Source organism: Vanacampus margaritifer, chromosome 9 (assembly GCF_051991255.1).
Source record: "Vanacampus margaritifer isolate UIUO_Vmar chromosome 9, RoL_Vmar_1.0, whole genome shotgun sequence".
Lineage (NCBI taxonomy): Eukaryota > Metazoa > Chordata > Actinopteri > Syngnathiformes > Syngnathidae > Vanacampus > Vanacampus margaritifer.
Window position 1 is genome coordinate 4,519,643 of NC_135440.1, and position 19,613 is coordinate 4,539,255.

Consider the following 19,613-nt stretch of genomic DNA (forward strand, 5'->3'; position numbering starts at 1 on the left):
TGATGTTACTCTGCTAGATGCAAATTAAACAAGCAATTTTGTCTTCTACTAAAACTGCTATATTTTGTCATGTATCTCACAGTGGTAACGAACGTAATGCTGTTAACAGGCCTCACTGAGTTCATTTTTCATTGTTGTGGGAATAACTCCAGTACAGATGCATTTAGACTTTCCTTTCAGGTTGTATTCCATGACATGTCCTGACGCACACTCACACATGCACACACACACTTATAGGATTAGCAACTGATGCTATAGTCACTTCTCAGCCTTGCTCACCCAGTATCTCTTTTCCTTGCTTTTCATGCATTTCCATTCTCAAGGATATTGCTGATTGCCTCGTGTATATCTGTCTAGCTAGTGCTCTATGCAAGTGAAAAATTCAATACAGCAGTATAGCTTATTAAATGCTTTTTTTTTATGTTACCAATGGCCTGTTTTGGCTCCACATCCATACAATTGTGATTGCACATTTAAGGCGTATGCATTCTTTTTGAACCCAAATGCATCATGCCACTTTTGCAGAATGGTGATGACACTGAATGGAGGCTTTCAGTGGTGCTTCGGCAGGCTTCAAAAGAAAGCTGACGGCCAGCCTTTCTGCGTCACTGTGGAGATGTGAGAAAGCCTTCACGTTCACAGGAGAATACAGCGCACATGAAAATCTACAACCAAACGTGATGTTGTTTCCTGGAATAAATTTTCCTGATATTTTGCTACTGATTTTGTAGCAAGTAATGAACCTCGAAGTTGATTCATTGTCTGGAGATAAATAGAGTGTTGGTTTTTCTCTTATTGTCCATTTGCTCATGAGAGTGCGAGTTCAGTGTTGACACATTAGTGTTGCTTGATTAGTCGACATAAGAGAACACGCTGCACCTCCATCACTATTCGGCCATTTTGTCTCCCTGTCTGTCACACCGCTAGAGTGTCTGTGTCTGTGTGAGTATGTGGCTTTTGTTAAGGTAATGTTGAGGAGAGAGAAAGCGCCAGGGAGAGACACCGTGAAAAATTACACAAACCACAGCTGTGTCCTTTTTTCTCTCCCTTTAATCTGCTTTTTTTCCCCAAATTTTAAGCATTTATTTCCTGAACGTCATCATTTTACAGTCACAGTAAAATGAGGGTTTTTAATTTAAAAAATGGTTTGACTGTGCCGTGCGAGGTGCCGAGCCCCCACATCACTCGGCCTTGTGTCTGCTGTGTCTTAAGTGGATTAACAGAGCAGTGTGTGAGACACACAGTCAAAGTGGCAACCAGAACCGTTGCTTACAAGCTTCTGTCACCTCTGTCTTTTCCAGTTTTCATACAATACCGCTTTTTTTTTTAATGTTCTCGCTGCATTACTGCCAAACCGTTGCATAATCTTATTTATCAAAGCATGAATGGGGGCACAACCAAGTGCTATATTTAAAGTATATATTACATATTTAACGTTCAATGGCGTTATTGTGTAGTGTTATTAAGTTAAATTGGATTTACATTTTTAATCAGTATTTTGTTCATATATATAAATATCACATTCACATATTAAAAAATAAAAATCTTAATCTTTGCTTAAAATTCCTTTCACAACTAAATAAAACTACAACCTGACTATGGTTTCGATGGTATCATTTTAAAAGATTTTTTAAACTCAAATAGCACAAAATATTATTTATATAATGTCAATACATAATATTGACAGTGCACAACATTTGAATTCTGCAATTTTTGTATGTCTTAGTCATATGTCCGATGGGTTAAATTGTGCTTATCAGTGACGTAGCTTCAAGACAGAGCAGTGTTTTCAAACACATGCTACAGTCCAGATGAAGATATTTTGTATAGCTAAATAAAATAACCATTACCATCACAATCATTTAAGATTACTGTACTGTCTTTACTCCATATAGACTGTATACTGCTTTTTTTTAAATCTACAAACAAAAAATAATTATGATTATTATTAGTAATATTATTAACATTTAAAGTGCACAAATTGATTTTTTTTTTTAAACGTATCGTCTATAATAGTCAGGTGTCATTAATTAATTTTAATAAGTCAGTGTTCTACAAAGTAGCCTTGCAGGTTTCATTCATGTTTTCAATGAAAACAAATGTGTATTTCCAAAGCTTTGTTTACCGCAAAACATAATCTATGAAAATTGTGCAGGCAAGTTTAGAATGTTAATAAAATTTCAAGCTTTGGAACTTACGAGAATTTTTATTTTTGTTTAAAAAAATAATCCCTTCACTATTGGGTCATGCGAGTACATCTATATGGATATTTTCAAAGCAAGAATCTCATATTGATGAGAATCCTGATGAAAAATACATCCTTTACCCTTTGATCAGATTAAAGAGCACTAAATTAAGAACACGACAGATGCATCAAAAGCTTTTAGATTTCTTATCATGCTGCATGTTTGTTATCTCAATAGATACTCTCATATCTTTATAAGGGGTGCTTCTAGTCTTCTATAATACAATGTCTATGTGTATGCACGTAACCTTACCTAATAATAAAGATATCTGCGGGTATAAGTGAACTGAATCAGCTTTACTTTTAATGTGACTTTGCTTTAAGGCCTTGATCTTATATTATTTTTGTTTCATTGCTCCCAATAATATAACTATAACTAGGGTTTATATGTAAACCTGTTTAACACTGCAGATTACATATTGGGTGTTTAGTACAAATGTAGCTTTGTCATATGATATAATTTAGGAATGCTTGTGTTTTGCTCTTAATGGACAATAATCCTGTATATACATTGTGAATTTGAAGAGGTCTATCAAGGTCACGTTTCTACTGAATTGTTCAGAATGTATATAAATGTTTTGATTGTGTTACATCAACCCTTATTTTAGATAAAGATACAGAATATAAACAATCACGGTTATTGTATTATGGCATTTGTTTTTCTTTCCACCGTCTGATTTGTGGTGCAATGCTTTGCTTGGATAACAGTGTCTTTTATTCTAATTTTATTTTATTTATAGTCAACGACGAGAGACATTGGGTTAACCTAAACGGCCTTTTAACATTTAAAAGAGGGCTCCTCTCTTCATCATCTATCAGCCCCATTCAGCCCCGTTAGCTTTCATTGAGGCCCAAGCTTCAGGCTTCTATTCATGTCCAATGCCTATGTAAACAAAAATGGGCTGTTGTCATCGCACGAGCGTGTGTGCGTGTGTGCGTTGTGGCTCATGAGAGGGGTGAATGCATGACCGAGAAAAAAAAGAATGTAAAATAGACATGAGACAAGGAGTATTGTGGAGGCTAAACCCAGTTAAAAAGATGTCGGTTCTCACACACACATGCACACACATACACGTACACGCGCGCGCACAAACTACGAGGATCAGTCATGCCGGGGGTCGTCTGTGGGCCAACTCGATATTGTTGCCTATAAGCTGCTTTGGAACAAGTTTAAAGGACAATTCCAAATATATTTTGGACAAGAAAAGGCTCCACAAGCTTGATGTGTCAGAAGCAGATTTAGCACAGAAGAGGGAGGGTCTCAATACCTTCGCCGTCCAGCCAATCTTAAATGTGAAAAGAAAATTTGCTCATGAGACTTAAGTTTAAGCAACATGGATATTCGTAAGCTCCATGTCTGTTGCAGAAAAATGTCCTTCTAAATTGATTGAAGTGAAGGTGAGCTCCAGCCGGCGATGCAGTAGCCAATGTTGCTTTATGCCGCAGACAGAATGATGATTTGAGATCAATGCAAGACGTAATATTTTTTTTTCAGTTTAATTGCTTGAATTTGACTCGCCTTGCCTTAAGTTAAATAATAATTTAATAAATCATTTAATAATCCTTTATCTGTGTTTCCAGGGATGACTTTAAACAACTAGAAACAACAAAATACAACCATAATAATTAACAATATTATCCAGCACGGTGAAAGCTGAATTTCCCATTCAGGAATTTTATATATATATATATATATATATATATATATATATATATATATATATATATATATATATATATATATATATATATAACAATTAATACAATAAAAAAAAGTGAACAATTAGTACTGACAATGTCAATCAAAGCTAAGCATTACCCTCTTTGTAAAGGGAGACTTTTGGATATTGTTTGTCTCAAATGAAGTGTAGAGAGCATGTTGGTGCTGGCTAATGTAAGCAAAAATAATAATAACAATATATACATGATTTTTTACTATGCATTTTTATGTGTTATTTAATTAATATCCATGCAAAAATTAAGGAAATTACTTATGGCGTACCACCTTCAATTAAAATTCAGTACAGTACATTATTCCACTGTATCACTATCTGAATCAAGCCACTTCCTTCAGTCCGTGGGCTTCTTATTGTGCAAGATGCGATGACGTCATAGTAATGACCACAATAAGGGTGTGTGCTGTGTAAATGATGAAAATGGCCTATAAATCCTGTTGTGACTGATTTTAATGAGTATCTGTTGACCATAATCCAGCAGATGAGTGACTTTTAAAGGCGTTAAACTCCTCAAGTCTCGTAACACTCCATGTGAAGTTGAACATGACATCGCAATGAAATATCAGGGAGATGTTTGGTAGCTTACGTATTGTGCCTGCCGCATTTTCACAGTGTCATGTAGTGATAGAAATCTTCCCACCCCATACTAATAATTATCCATAATAAACATTGTTAAATGAAATGTATTTGTAGATACTGTAAAAATCTGCCAAGTGCTCTCAACAGATGATGGAACGGAAAAGAAAGCTGCATTGTGGTTTTATTGTTACTGTTTTTTACGCATCACACACATTTACAAACTGTATTTTTCCTGATTTTCAGCAGATAGTGTCCCTGAGACCCGCAGTTTCCTCTGCTGCCAGAAGCCGCTGAGGAGAATATCGCCTCTCTTGAACCGCCAGCATGGAGGACATTTGCCATGGCAACGACTAATGCAGTATAGATGCAAGGGCTGATAATTGTTTGCCTCTGCAATAATACAGGATTCATTGAAATCAGGTGAAATGCCATCGGGGCTGTTTTAAATCACCAAGAAATGCATTTGATATCTAGCATGGTCACTTGGCTTGAACCATGTCAGGGAATTGTTTCCATCTGTCCCGTCTCCAAATCCTCAATATATGGACTAAAGAATTATAGAACCACTTCACTTTATTTTTTTTCTCTCTCTTGCAAAGTCAGCAGTGTTGTTCATTTTATTGTTTCCTATATCATCCCATAATACCCCTTCCACATAATCCCTCAGGGTCAAATGGGAGTCTTGCATGCCCCCCCCCCGAGAACTCTTAAAATGTGGGTTCCTCCTTCTTCACATGCTGGATTACAACTAGACCTCTTTGGAAAGTCACACTTAAATGGCGATTATTGTCTTTTAGAGGGAAGCAAGATTTAGCACGGTTATATTGCCAAAGTTTTGACTTGCTTTGTTGTACCTGTAGGTAAAGCTGATTTGTGTTTCTGGCATCCAGGCAGATAAAATCCAAGACAACTGATTTGTAACAACAGTACATGTTATCATGTTTAGTTCTACCATGGGGCGGTCAACTTTTGAAACAGTCAAAAGCAACAACAACAAAAACAAAAAAAGGTGAGGAATTCGCTTGCACATGAAGTTGAAAAATAGAGGAGAAAAATGATTTTTAAATAAGATTAACAGATTTCATGATTCTTGATTTACCAATGCTGACAACATTTTTTAAATACAAATAAATCACCCATAGAGGCATTTAAGTTCTGTTTTACCTCGGGAGTAGTGTTTTTTTTTCCCCCAAGAAAGCTGCAGCCCTTTGCAGGAGTGCCTATCCAAAACAAACATTCCTTCCAAGTGCTACCCTGACGTGCTGCTATAGTTGCTGTGTGTGTGTGTGTGTGTGTGTGTGTGTGTGTGTGTGTGTGTGTGTGTGTGTGTGTGTGTGTGCGTGTGCGTGTGTGCGTGCGTGCGTGTGTGTGTGCGCACACGTGCATGTGTGTTTGGTCTGCCCCTATGTATAGCTGTGTCCAGCCCCTCTCTTTCACAGCTAGAGAAAAGAACCACACCCCTTGGTGCCTCGGCTTGGTGCATGTGTGTGTTGTTCAGTTCTCCTGGGATTTGGGGATTTCTTTTTGCTATCTTCATGCTTGAAAATAGCTTTGTGACAAGTTGACAAACATGGAATATGCTGTACAGGAAAAAGGCGTTTTTTTTTTTAAACTATGAATACAGCCTCATTCATACGTTCACATATTAAGCTTTATTAATTCTCTTTCGACACAGTAGTGCAAGTGGCTAGCACATCTGAGTTACTGTGTGGATATGAAACTTGCCGTGGACCTTTATTTATGGTTTGCATTTTTTCTATGTGCTTGCATCCATGTTAGGCAAACGGAAGATTCCAAATTGAGCATCGATGTTAATGTGAGTGTGAATGGTTGTGCCTTATTCAGACTGTCAGCCCCAAATGCAACTTTTGCCATGACCAGCTTGTTTGCTTCTTGATTTTATGGACAGCAAAAATCACATGAAGTAATGATGCAAAATGCATACCAAACCACATGCATACACACGCGCACGCACGCACGCACGCACGCACGCACACACACACACACACACACACACACACACACACACGCACACACGTACTGACTTCATAAGACAATAAAGACATACAACTTTGGCATAATCTTACCTTCAGTTGCTACTTTGTGGATATTACCAAACCTCTCACTGCATGCTTAAATACTGCAGTGCGAGCAGGGGCAATTCTTGGTCTTATGTGATTGACAAATCAAATTTGCTTGCAGTGTGAACAAAGTCGATGTGCCCTGTGATTGACATTCAACCTGTCCAATGTTATTTTAGTTAACGAAAACTAACTAAGTAGCTAAAACTAAAATTGAAAAAGCATTTTCATTGACAAAATAAAAACAAAACTATTTTAAAAAATAAAAGAAAACTGACTGAAACTACATTTCAGGTTTACATAGGGCTGCCACTCCCTATAGCCTATGCAGAGTACCCACAGTGCGTGGTGCACCATCACCTGTGAGGTGGGGGTTGGGGGGCACCATCTTTCACCCGTGGGGGGGCACCATTTTGCACTGCAACATCATCAAGTACGCGCGTCATGCATGTGCATGCACTTGACATGTTTTTAAAACATGTTTTTAAACATTTGATATACGTTTATATGACAAAGAATTCGGGTTCGAAAAGGAATAATCCAGGGGTTTTATTTGGATTTAAGAGCATATTTGGGTTTTTGCATGTGTTTACATGGCCTTTCAAAAAAATGCAGGTTTTGACTGCATGTAAACATACTCACTATGTTAAACAAACTGCTACTTACTCTACTGTTTGCTAAAATATAAATGAAAAGAAACACAGAATTTAGCTTTTTGGACTTTTTGTTACTGTTTCCTGTTAGGCTGAATCTGTACCGAACCGTTACCCCAAAACCGAGGTACATACTGAACCGTGACTTTGTCATTAAACTCAGCCCAAAATGTGACATTAGGTACCAATTACTCTCCTTTTTGGTTCATATATGAAAAACAAAAAGCAAAAAAACATATTTGTAAAACAATTTGCAGTATACACAGTACAACCAAATGGACAGCAACGTGAAAAATCTACTTTTTGGAGCTTTTAGCCATGTTAAAAATGTTAATTCCTCACCAAAAACATCACCAAAGTGGTGTTTTCCTCCATTCGCCCCTCTATGAGAAATTTTAGGTCATTCTGCTCTCCAAGCACCAGCCCCACCCAACCTGAGAAAATGAGCTAGTGGAACTGTTTGACGTCATTAGGTGCGGACCCACCCCTGAACCGCCTCTGCGGACTAAACGCACGCCCACTTTCTCTGAGACCTCCATGGAATAGTGGCAAAAGTAGCCTTTATCAGTAAATATTCTGTCCAAATTAATTCAAAGCAATCCTTCACATTTGCAATGCCAAACTGCAATGACAATTGGCCATCTTAAAATTCCAGAAAAGGTTCTGGCTGACACTTGTGCAAACTAAAAGTAAAACTTTTTGCGCTGTTGAACCTAACTGAACGAATGGTGTAGTGTTTAGCGCCTGGAAGCAGCAGATCTCCAGTTCGCGGCCCACTCAGTCATCCCCCCCACACACACTTATTTTATTTTTTTCTTCCCACTTCTCCCCTCCTCTTCCATTAAGATTTCTTGCTGCAGCAAAGAGCCGTTTTGTTTCAAATGTTTATTGAAGAATTGAACATCCATCCAAACAGGACTCCTTGGCAGCAGTCGGCTCGGATGAGAGGGAGAGGTGGGGTTTTACTGAACTGGGCGTTTTACTTTCACATTATAAAAATAGCCAGCAAAATACTTAATATTTCATTTTTTTTTAAATTACATCGCCATGGTGTCAAAGGTAATATTTAATCATTATATGCCTATAGTTAACTGTAGAAGGGTTTAAAATTCCGTGATGTAATCCTTTTAATATTTCTCAACAAGAATTCAAGTCTCAAAGACACTTTAGAGTTTTTACTCAATACTTACCGTTATATTTTAAATCTTGCACACAAGAAATGCACACAATGTTTCAAAAACTAGAACTAATACTATAACAATAAAGTAAATAAAAACTAAACTAAAATGAAGCATTTTCGGGGGAGGAAAAAATAAAACTAATGGAAAAAAAATAACAAACCCGCTCTAAAAACTAATTAAAGGGCAGTTTGTAGAATTTAGCACCATCTAGTGGTGAACTAATAATTGATTCATTTTAAAAATCTTTTATTGATTCCAATAACAAAAGTTTTGTCACATCACCGTACATTTTTTAATGTACCCGTAAGTCTAGTAATCGCAAATTATATTACATAAATTGCGTTGCGCCTTACAGGAGGCTGACATGCTTCGTCACCATCTTTCTACTACGGATACCCAAAGGACAACTTTAAATGTAGTTAGTCTCGGGTGATTCTTGTAGCTAGTGTCAGAGCCAATGGGTCGACCGCCGCTAAGTACCGTGATTTGAGCTCCTGCCACTTGTCGCGTTTTGCTTTACTTTCTTGAGCTTTTACTTGCATCTCACGCTAGCCGCTCTTTTTAGCTGCTCTGGCCTATGGTTGCGACTAACTCGCGCTAGCTGCTCTTGTTAGCCGTTCCGGGCTAACTCCTACTCGTTGGTCTTTCACTGTCACTCGCTGGGATTCTCGCCATCCTGCTAAGATGGTGTCACTTGCTGAGATGCACGTTTGCTCATGCCTAACAATAATTGGTAGACTTGCGAAGTGTGGTCTCTTTGAGTCACTGTAGTGCTTTGGCTGCATAGTGACACTTAAAAAACAAACTAAATTCAAAACATAAACAACTCTAAATTCAATTTAAAAAAATAACTATAATGAAAATTCAACATCTATCATAATTGTGGACAAGCCTAGGTTATACAAAGTCAGCTGGGGTAGGCTCCAGTTCACTTTTGTTTTTTGTCCATATAGGATCAGTCAGTCAGTCACCTCTCAATCATAGGACACATATCATATGGATAAAAAACTATTCACATTCCCATTTGCTGTCAAGTTTAATGTCCTTATTGAACCTAACATAAATGGTTATGGACAGTGGGAGAAAGCCAGATTACCCAGTAAAAATTCATACAAGCGGCAGAAGATCAGTTGCCAGTTTGCTTACTTCTGCAACATTTTTTTTCACTGTTGTAGCAACACTTAAAGGTGCATTGTGTTTAAAAAGGTAATGTTAAAGCTTTTTCTACATCGTGCATGCTCCACCAATGCCCAGATGAGTACGAAGCGCCCTGACTGTTTTACTCTGACTGCATCTATCAGCTTTTATCTTCCCTTTATAGTAGAGACTCCACAGTTTTTTGGGGGAAGGCAGGGGTTGAGTTTTTCTTACCTCATTTGAAGTCATGTCTTCGTTTGTTGACTGTGGCTGTCGCTTTAAGATCGTGCACGTCCTTGTAAGCGCACCATGAACAAGCCTGACACAGATGCTGCAGTAACGCTTTGGGCCAGAGGTGGCAATCGCGAGTAAAAAAGTGACCAACTGCACAAAGATCCTTTAAGATGTCTTCTACCTTTGGACGCGCTGGGCCAGTCATCCTAAAGTGTGTTATAGCCTACTGGTTCAGTGGAGACTTTGGGAACAGGAAAAGCTGTGTTATTTCAGCACAGCCTTTTAGATGCACAGCCATTTCATATGCATTTCGGATTAGTCTGACAGGATGAAACTAAATTGAATGTTTAACTTCAAATGACCTGTAGCCGAGAGTTGTACTGTGATGAACTAGGTTAATTAGGATGAAATTTGACCCATATAACATTGCTAAATATTATGTCTTAAGAACAATGAAACCTGATTAATTAAATCAATAACACTCACATTGACTTTGTTCTGCATCGACAAGAGTGAAGGGACAATTGTTTCCGAGTAATCCAATATTCAGAAAGTTTAAGTTTATTGTTTGGGAAAAATGTACACACATTTATTAATTCGCCACTTGAATACACTTCAATTCACAATAACAGATGTCTGTTAAGGAAATGTAACAACTAGGGGTTGCACTGGCCCCACCTACAAATTTATTCATCTAATCACATTCAGGAATTCGTTCATCTGTTCACATTCTGACACTTTCATGGCCTTGCATACAATCGGAAATTGTAAAACTCTAACACTAATTCATTCAATTCTGGAGATGTTGTTTCTTCAATTATGGCTTCTTCTTTGAAGCACGCCCATAGCGTCCTTCCTTGTGTAAGTGCAGAATATTGTGCACATTAGTCCCAGCAACTGTCTGGAGAGACTTCTTCTGGTCTTACGGTGGGGTTTTCTCTCGCTTCCCTGAGAAGTTTCCTCTTGCTTTTTGCAGTGATGTTGGAGGGACACACTGCTCTTTGGAGGTTCACAGTGTTACCATGGCGCGTCCACTTCCGGACCAGTGATGCAACAGTATTTTTGGGCACATGGAATGAAGCTGCAATGGATGGATGGATGGATGGATGGATGGATGGATGGATGGATGGATGGATGGATGGATGGATGGATGGATGGATGGATGGATGGATGGATGGATGGATGGATGGATGGATGGATGGATGGATGGATGGATGGATAGCTTTGTCCATCTCTATGCTTCTGTAGAACTTTCTTTCTGAATTCTTATGACAGCTCCTTGGACTTCATGACTGTTGTCTGCTGACAAGCATGGGTTGACTGTGGGCAGGTGTCTATTGGGCATAGTTTATAAGGAATAATCAAGCCTCTACGTGTCACAGGTGACTAAATGCAGGCTTGTGGCTGTGATGCAATAGTGGGCAATCATTTTTGACTCAAAATAACAACTTTGGTGTAATGGTGTGAATACTTTTGCAATAATGAAATATATACTTATGCAATCTCTAGAGTGCTTATGAACAAAAACAGTGATGGATTTCCTTTCATGCAAACAGGTGAAACACACCTTTCTGTTGTTCTGTGCCAAGAAATTGAGTGTTGCTCATGGGTGTGAATGCTTTTGCAACTCACTGTAACTTTTAACAGCCGAGTTACCCGTCCAACTTTCTTTCGTTCAAGAAAGTGGGTGTGGCTTGCCAGATAGCAATACCGGAAGAAAATTTAGTACATGAACAGTGAACACATAAAGCTACCACACAGTGACAATATGACAAAACAAGATGATACGCATAACATCAAACTCCGACTGACTGTAGCTACAAATTTAACCATCTGGTTAGAAAAACTGCATTTCATCTATGATAGCCATCCATTCCTGTTACTTATCCTCACCAAGGTTACTGGTGTGCCTATCGCAGCTGACTTTGGGCGAAAGGCAAAGTACACCCTAATTTTCATTATACAGTAGCTAGTTTTTATTTTTAATAGTAACTGGAGTGGAGACCAGGGTGGTGATCCCCTTTTCAAGATCACACTCCTCACCCTCCCTGTAAGGTCAATTTAGGGGTCCTGGAGAGGGGGGTCCGTCGGTATATCAACTCGTGGATTCAGGAGGACCAATGTGGCTTTCGTCCTGGCCGTGGAACAGTGGACCAGCTCCACACCCTTGGTATGGCTTTTGAGGGTGCATGGGAGTTTACCCAACCAATCTACATGTGTTTTGTGGACTTGCAAAAGGCGTTCGAACATGTTCTTCAGGGAGTTCTAAGTCCGGTTATTCAGGAGTACGGGGTACCGAACCTCCTGATACAAGCTGCTCGGTCCCTGCACCACCTGTCAAAGTTTGGTCCGCACTGCTGGCAGTAAGTCGGATTTGTTTCGTGAGAGTTGAACTCCGCCAAGGCTGCCCTTTGTCACAGATTCTGTTCATAACATTTATGGACAGAATTCCTTTGGTGACCTCAGTATTGCATCTCTGCTTTTTGCATATTATATGGTACTGCTGGCTTCATCAAGGCGTAATCACCGGAGTAATTCGCAGCCAAGTGTGAAGCGGGTGGGATGAAGGTCAGCACCTCCAAATCGGAGACAACGGTCCTCAGTCAAAAAAGGGTGGAGTACGTACCCCTTCCGGGTCAGGGATGAGACCCTGCCTCAAGTATCTTGGGGTCTTGTTCACGAGTGAGAGAAGGATGGAGCAGAAGATACAAAGGCGGCTCGGTACAGAGCCAAAACTCAAAGCGTCTCTATTTACTGTGCCATGGCGATAGCTCATCTGTGCGATGACATATCATGCGGAGTGAATTTGAGGATATGATGTAGTTTGGGTTTATGGATTGGATCGGACTAGTTGTAACATAAAAACAATCCGATACGATACCGGCAATATTGTAATGAAGATCGTAGACTTAGGAAAAATCTGCTCCATCCTAAAAAAAGGCCCAGCAGAGGATGTACTTTCTGAGAAACATGGCCTGCCACAGGAGCCGTTGAGACAGTACAGCAGCTATTGAAACAGTCCATCACAGTCTGGCCTGTTCATGACATTTTATCAGTGTCCCCTTACCCACTCGTCAAGACTTGCATGCTGCGTGAACCATGACAAGGGTGGGCAAAATCCTCTCGGACCCTCGACACCTGGGTCACTACCTCTTTCAGTTCTTTCCCTCAGGTAGGCGCTATCGAACTATGAACAGTAAAACCAGCAGGTATTACTCTTAGACAGTTGATTCAAAATTTTGCAAATCCCTGTGTGATAGTATTACTGCATTAATTATTGTATCTTATTTGTATGACTGTTGTTGATCATCATTGCATATTCAAAGTTGTATCACAATTACTGTGTTACTGGTCACTTTAAATGATACGACTATTATCTCCATCATCTGCACAACGTCACTGTGTTGTAATTGACACACTACTGCACACTTTATCTTTGCTTGATGACTCTCAACGTCACTTGCACAGCTGTCATTGGTCAACACTACGTACGGCACTAATGGTATCCTTACATTATGTATAGACTTTCTGTACTTATTTATGTGTCACGTCTTTGTCATAGTTGCTTTTAAATGCTAGACTATTGTAGCTCGACAATGCTTATTTTTCATATCCAATACCGATACCAATCCTGCAGCTTTGAAGATTAGTCAATACCGATCTGATTGTTTTTGGTCCCTCTAAAAGGTGTTAATACAACATGGGTGTAATCTACTTGATACGTAAAAACACCACATTCACTGTACAACAACTAACCTGGTCCCCAACAAAAAGGAAAGCACACTGAAGTCATGTATAATTGCTATCTTTATTAAAACTGCAGGCATGACTACAGCAAGAGATATATTGTGGGGTGTCCAAACTACAGCCATCAATATTTTTTAGCAGCCCGTAAACTGCCTAAATGTTGGCGATAAATGTATTTTAATGGTTATAACTCACCCAATTTTGACTTCACTTAAGTAAAGAACGCTGTTGGCTAAGGCGCAATCGAAGCTCGTCAAACACGCTGTACTTCAGGTCTGCACATCGTGCAACCTCCTTTGCACTGAGGTGGCCATTCATTTATTAATTGAACCAAGTTAAAGGGATTATGCCACGATATTTTAAGCCCTTCCACAGTTAACTATAGGCATATAATGATTAAATCTTACCTTTGACACCAGGGCGATGTAATTTTTAATGTAATATTAGGTGTTTTGCCGGTTAGTTTTCTAATGCGGACGTTCAGTAAAACCCCGCCTCTCCCCGTGTGCTTGCTGCGCCCCCGGCGAGCTGGCTGCAGTCTGCTGTTGGGGCTCTACGTTTGAAAGCTCCTTTAAATGGCCACGCAAGCCACCAATTCTTCAATAAACATTTGAAACAAAACGGCTCCTTGCCACAAGAAATCGCGAAGGAGGAGGGGAGGAGAAGGAAGAAGCGAGAGGAAAGAAGAAGGAGAAGGGAAAAAAAATAACACTAGAGGTGGTTGTGAACCACAAAGCTGCGGCTTACAGGGTAAGCACACTAACCGCTACACCAGCTGTCCAGTTAGGTTCAGCAGTGCAAAAATTTGACTTGTAGTTTACACAAGTATCAGCCAGAACTGGGATTTTAAGATGGCCAATTGTCATTTAATTGCACTTTGGCATTACAAATGTGAAGGTTAATTGATTTCTTTGAATTCATTTGGACAGAATGCTTACTGATAAAGGCTGTTTTTGTCACTGGGCGTGCGTTTTGTCCACAGCGGTGTGGGGGAGGATCCACTCCTAATGACGTCAAAAAGTGCCAACAGCGCGTTTTTTTCAGGTTGGGAGGGGCTGGTGCTTGGAGAGCAGAATGGCCTAGAATTACTCAAAGAGGGGCGAATGGAGGAAAACACTACTTCGGTGATGTTTTTGGTTAGGAATGAGCATTTGAACATGGCAAGAAGTTGATTTTTCACGTTGCTGTCCCTTGAAACAGCTATGTGCAAGTGCGTCTGCGATTCTTCTTCATTGATCTCGACCAGTTCTTTCTTGGGGTCAGCGACTGTAGACGAGACACCAACCCGAAGAAGAAGTTGCTCAGACCAACAAAGAAGAAATGTGCACATACGGCGCCATGGCGACAGTTCGTCTGTGCAATGATTTGACACACAAAGTTAATTTGAGGATGTATGATAGTTTGGGCTCATGGACTGGCTCGGACAGGTTCTAATAAAAAAACAATCCGATACCGATCCAGTTATTTTGCCTGTATTAAACTGGATACCCATACAGTGGATCGGATTGGACCATCCGTAGCTCACATTACCGGACACAAATCCTTGAGTTTTTATATATTTCGCAAATAAAGATGATTCTGAACATGTTTGCCTCATAGTTGTGAGGATCATATTTTAAATAAGGCCCTCTTGTGGAGCGTTCCTTCCACATTCCAAAACCAGGTAGGTTCATTTTTATTATACTGATTATAACCTCTCAAAGGATTCAGTTTACACCCTGCATTATACAGTATACACTGGATTTTGCATTGCACATAAACACACATTGAACAAAGTGACACATGCAGGCATGCAATGAGAGATATCAGAATAGAAAAGGGCAACTATGTTCCTACTGAATGTGTTCTACCTGTGCCGTGGTCTATTGCCATCATTTCCTCTTCAGTTTTTCCAGTTTGTTTGCCTTGGTCTGACTTTTGACCTATTTTCATAATAAAGGACTTGCCTTACTCACATTAAATTTGTGCTTTGTTTTTTCCACATTTAAAAACCTTCCACTTTCCTTGCACACTGCCGGTGTTTCACCTTTTTATACTATCTAGAAGGACAACAAATGTAATGCCCCCATCTGGCATTGTTGTTTGAAACGGATTTTTAAAATGTGAGAATGTATATATATACAGAGGCGATCATTTTACATATTTTTGATGGTTCGTCATTCGTCGGTGCCATCTTCATTCCGCCACTTTTTTCAAGCCAAACCAACCTGTAATCTGGTCTGTTGTTTTATTTTACCCACGCTTCCGTCATCACTTCATCATCACTATTTTAAGACCGACTGACAAAGGTGGGCATTCCATCAGTATTGATCATTCTGTCCTTGCCAGTCAAAAAAATAAGCATTGATACTAGGGATGCACGATATTGGAAAAACATGCAATATATGATGAATATAGCGAAATCGATATTATTGCTATATTTAATGTGTACCTAAAGAAATTACATTTTTATTATCTAATGAAATTTTTAAAAATCATGCAGCAAAATAAGCAAGCTTAATTTAAATTCAAATTTCAATTTTATTCCAGACTCAGGGTCAACTCTTTAAAAAACAGATAAAAATATTTTTTAAATAAAATAAAAATAAAAAAAATATTTAAAAAAACATACAAAGATTAAGAAAATACAGTTACACATTAAGAAGGCAGGCATACCAGTGTACCATCTCTCTCTCTCTCTCTCTAAAATACAAAAGAGAAAAAAACAAGAACAAAAGGTGCTACCAAACCGGTAGGAAGATAAATAAAAAAATACAAACAAATCAAGAAAGAGGTAAATCAAGAATAATTACTAGAACAAATAAAACATATTACCAGTAAGTCAGTCTATTTTTTAGAGGCTTAGCATCATAAAACATTTGCCCAAAAATTGTGAGCATCTGTCAACGATGGGGCCAACAGAGAGACGGAAGTGTCCTCCTCTGGCTTCATATACTTGCATATTTTTTACAGGGGTTAGGCATGAAGAAATTAGTACACAATAACATTCCTTCAAAATTGTTCAGATTTTAAATTGTCTGTGGTAAATTTCAATTCCTAGTTCTCCGCATGGAAGAAGCACAATCAAAGAGGACTAGGAAATGTGTCTGCACGTGTGCAGCGCCTCCCCACCACCAGGGCGGGCAGAGGGGGTCTGCGTGCGCCGAAGGTTGGTATGCAAGTCGAGTCGTGTCTTCGAGCCCGTCACCGCGGGCCACTCCTCTTCCTGGCCCATGGCGGTGACTCTGAACGTGAGCTGGGCAATTTTCATGGATCTCCCCAGCTGCGGGCCCTGTGGGACCTCACAGTGGCATACTCGAACCTAACAAATAAGAAACCTTGAGAAAGGGCCGCAAATGTGGAAATCCACCTTCCAGACAACAATTTACACAACAATTTACACAACAATTTACACAGTATGTGGTGCTAAACACTGTTAACTAAAATAGTGTGAGGGCCCATTTAATAAGTTGAAGCACTGCAAAAAGACTCCATCAGGGAACTAGGCCTGGTTGGTCATGCAGAAATCTCCATGGCAACAACTCTAAGGTGGTGGCTTGCCTCAGATCTTGTCCCGGTTGATTGGAGCAGAATCCGTACAGCAACATCCAATTCGCTCAGTGACAGCTAACTCCCTCTCCAAGCTGGGGAGAAGGGAGTAAAAGTGAGCAGCGGCAGTCAACAGGTAACATAATACAGCCAAATGCAAGAGTGTAAAAAATAATATATAATACTATATAAATAGTCGAGATTTAAACATTTCTACAGAGGTAGCGGCTCTGACCACAAGGGTCCCAAAAAATTATTTAAAACAAATGTAGGCTATCCTTGTCTTACCCTATGATTTGCAGGACAGGGTTGCATCAGTGAGACATTCAATCATGGATAACTTTGTTAAAAGATATGAAAAATAAAAGTGAGGACATACCTTTGCTCTACCTATTCTTTTAGAAAACTGATATCACGCCCATTATGTGATAGACTGCTTTCTTCTTCTTCTACCATGCTATACAATACAGGTTATGGTAACAGGGTTGCGTACATCTTGTGGGACACACATTTTAATGAATTTTGATAATAATAAAAATAATTTTAGTGTGTGTGTGGGGGCGGGGGTGGGGGGTTACTTGGAGGTTAGACATTTTCAATTTAATTTTAACAGTTTTATTTGAGATTCAATTTGTCATTGGGGGGTGGGATATGAGAAAAGTGGCATTTTTAGGGGGTACAAACTTATTTCGTATTGCTTTTATTTTTAACACCTGTTAAAGATGATAAGGCAATTTAAAAATATATATTTTTCCTCATTTTGGGGTGGCCTACAGCCCTATATCCTACTAGAATAGATCCGCACCTGCCATGAGTAGATCTTTACATTAAGAACCAAAGCAAGAGTAATCAGCAATATTTTATTGTTATTATTTTTTAAAGCTACTTGAGGATCTTAGTTCGTCATTAATGTGATGTTCACAAATCAGACCATGACACAGACAGTAGAAAGTAGAGGATAGCATTTTTGTCTTTTTCTTTTTTTTTCTTCTTCTTCTTTTTTTTTCTGGAGAAAATAGCTTTTTTTGCTTTTGACACTTAAATATCTCAATTCATGAGGCATTATAATGAGAAATGTGGTTACTATAATTATTGTCAATAGTATATCTAGAAAAGGTCTATATAAGCCGGTAGAAAATGGATGGCGGGCCGCAAATAACCACCGAACTGTATGGACACCACTGCTGTAGAACTCTAATAACTAACTTCTAAACTTTGACGTGGATGTAAAACACAATAACGACAATTGTATTATAATTAATATATATATTTATATATATATAGTTATTTTTATCTATTTTTATTTTTTTTATTTTTATTATTTTTTATTTTTTATTTTTCTCAACCGCTTGTCCTCACAAGGGTCACAGGGGGCACTGGAGCCTATTCCAGCTGGCTTAGGGCAAAAGGTGGGGTACACCCTGAACTGGTTGCCAGCCAATCGCAGGGCACACAGAGAACAACCATCCACACTCACAATCACACCTATGGACTATTTGGAGTGTTCAATTAACCTGCCATGCATGTCTTTAGAATGAAGGAAGAAACCAGAGTAAATAAATAAATGTGTCATGAAATAATTAAATGTGTCATTTATTAGTTAAATATGGAATTAAATAAACCAATAATTAAATAAATGTGTCATTGATTAAATTACCTACATATATAAATATATATATATATATATATATATATATATATATGTATATATATATATATATAATTATTTCTGTATTTATTTATTTCATGTTCCTGTGTTGCAGCGTTTCATGAATTTATTTTATCCGTCAAACTCGCCCGTCAAAGTTAGTGGGCGGGGCTGATTCACTCAAATCTTGTCTAATCGACTGCTTTGGCCTGAAGAGGTTAGAAACATGGCGGCTAAGGTGATGGATTTTTTTGGCTGATATAGAGTGATCGAGGCTTGTTATTGTGCAAAACCAACATAAAAATAAAAGCGATATTTCTACTATTTCGCTAAAGTACAGTTTTGACTTGTAGGTGTTTCCATTGAACAGTGATTTGCTTCTGAGGCGTAGTTCTCGCGAGATCTTGCAGTTCTTGTAGGCGGTCATGTCACGCTAACGGCTCCACATGAACGTCATGAGAATAAATAGAATGCATGTATGGAGCCGCGGCAGCCTTGGCTCAATAAGACTTGTTGTCTCCTCAGGAAGCAATTCCGACACAAAAGCGAGTGGCCCTATCCTTCCACCTTCCTTTTCTTCCTTTTACCCGGCGAGGTCACATGACAACAGAAAATGCGAAAAAAGTGACTTCCATTTCAACACGTCTCAAAAAGCACCTCATGAGAGCGTAAATTTTAGTCTAACGGTAACGCACCCATTGAGGTCAATAGTGTCACCCAGCCTATTGAATTGTGTTTACCAGCTACTCACTCTGTATCAATTCATTATTCTGAAATGGATTTGCCTTGACTTGGTGAGCAGGGTGACCAATCAGGACCTGCCCACCAAACTTTGATGGGTGAG

General features: G+C 39.0%; 1 long non-coding RNA gene across 1 annotated transcript in view; it reads left to right on the forward strand.

The window, feature by feature from the left end:
* LOC144057970 (uncharacterized) overlaps nucleotides 1-6,437 on the forward strand; it is a 30,550-nt gene extending 24,113 nt beyond the window's left edge. The window contains exon 2 of the long non-coding RNA XR_013295357.1: nucleotides 4,807-6,437. This is a non-coding gene — a long non-coding RNA (uncharacterized LOC144057970). The remainder of the gene's footprint in view (nucleotides 1-4,806) is intronic.
* Nucleotides 6,438-19,613: the final 13,176 nt, after the last annotated feature.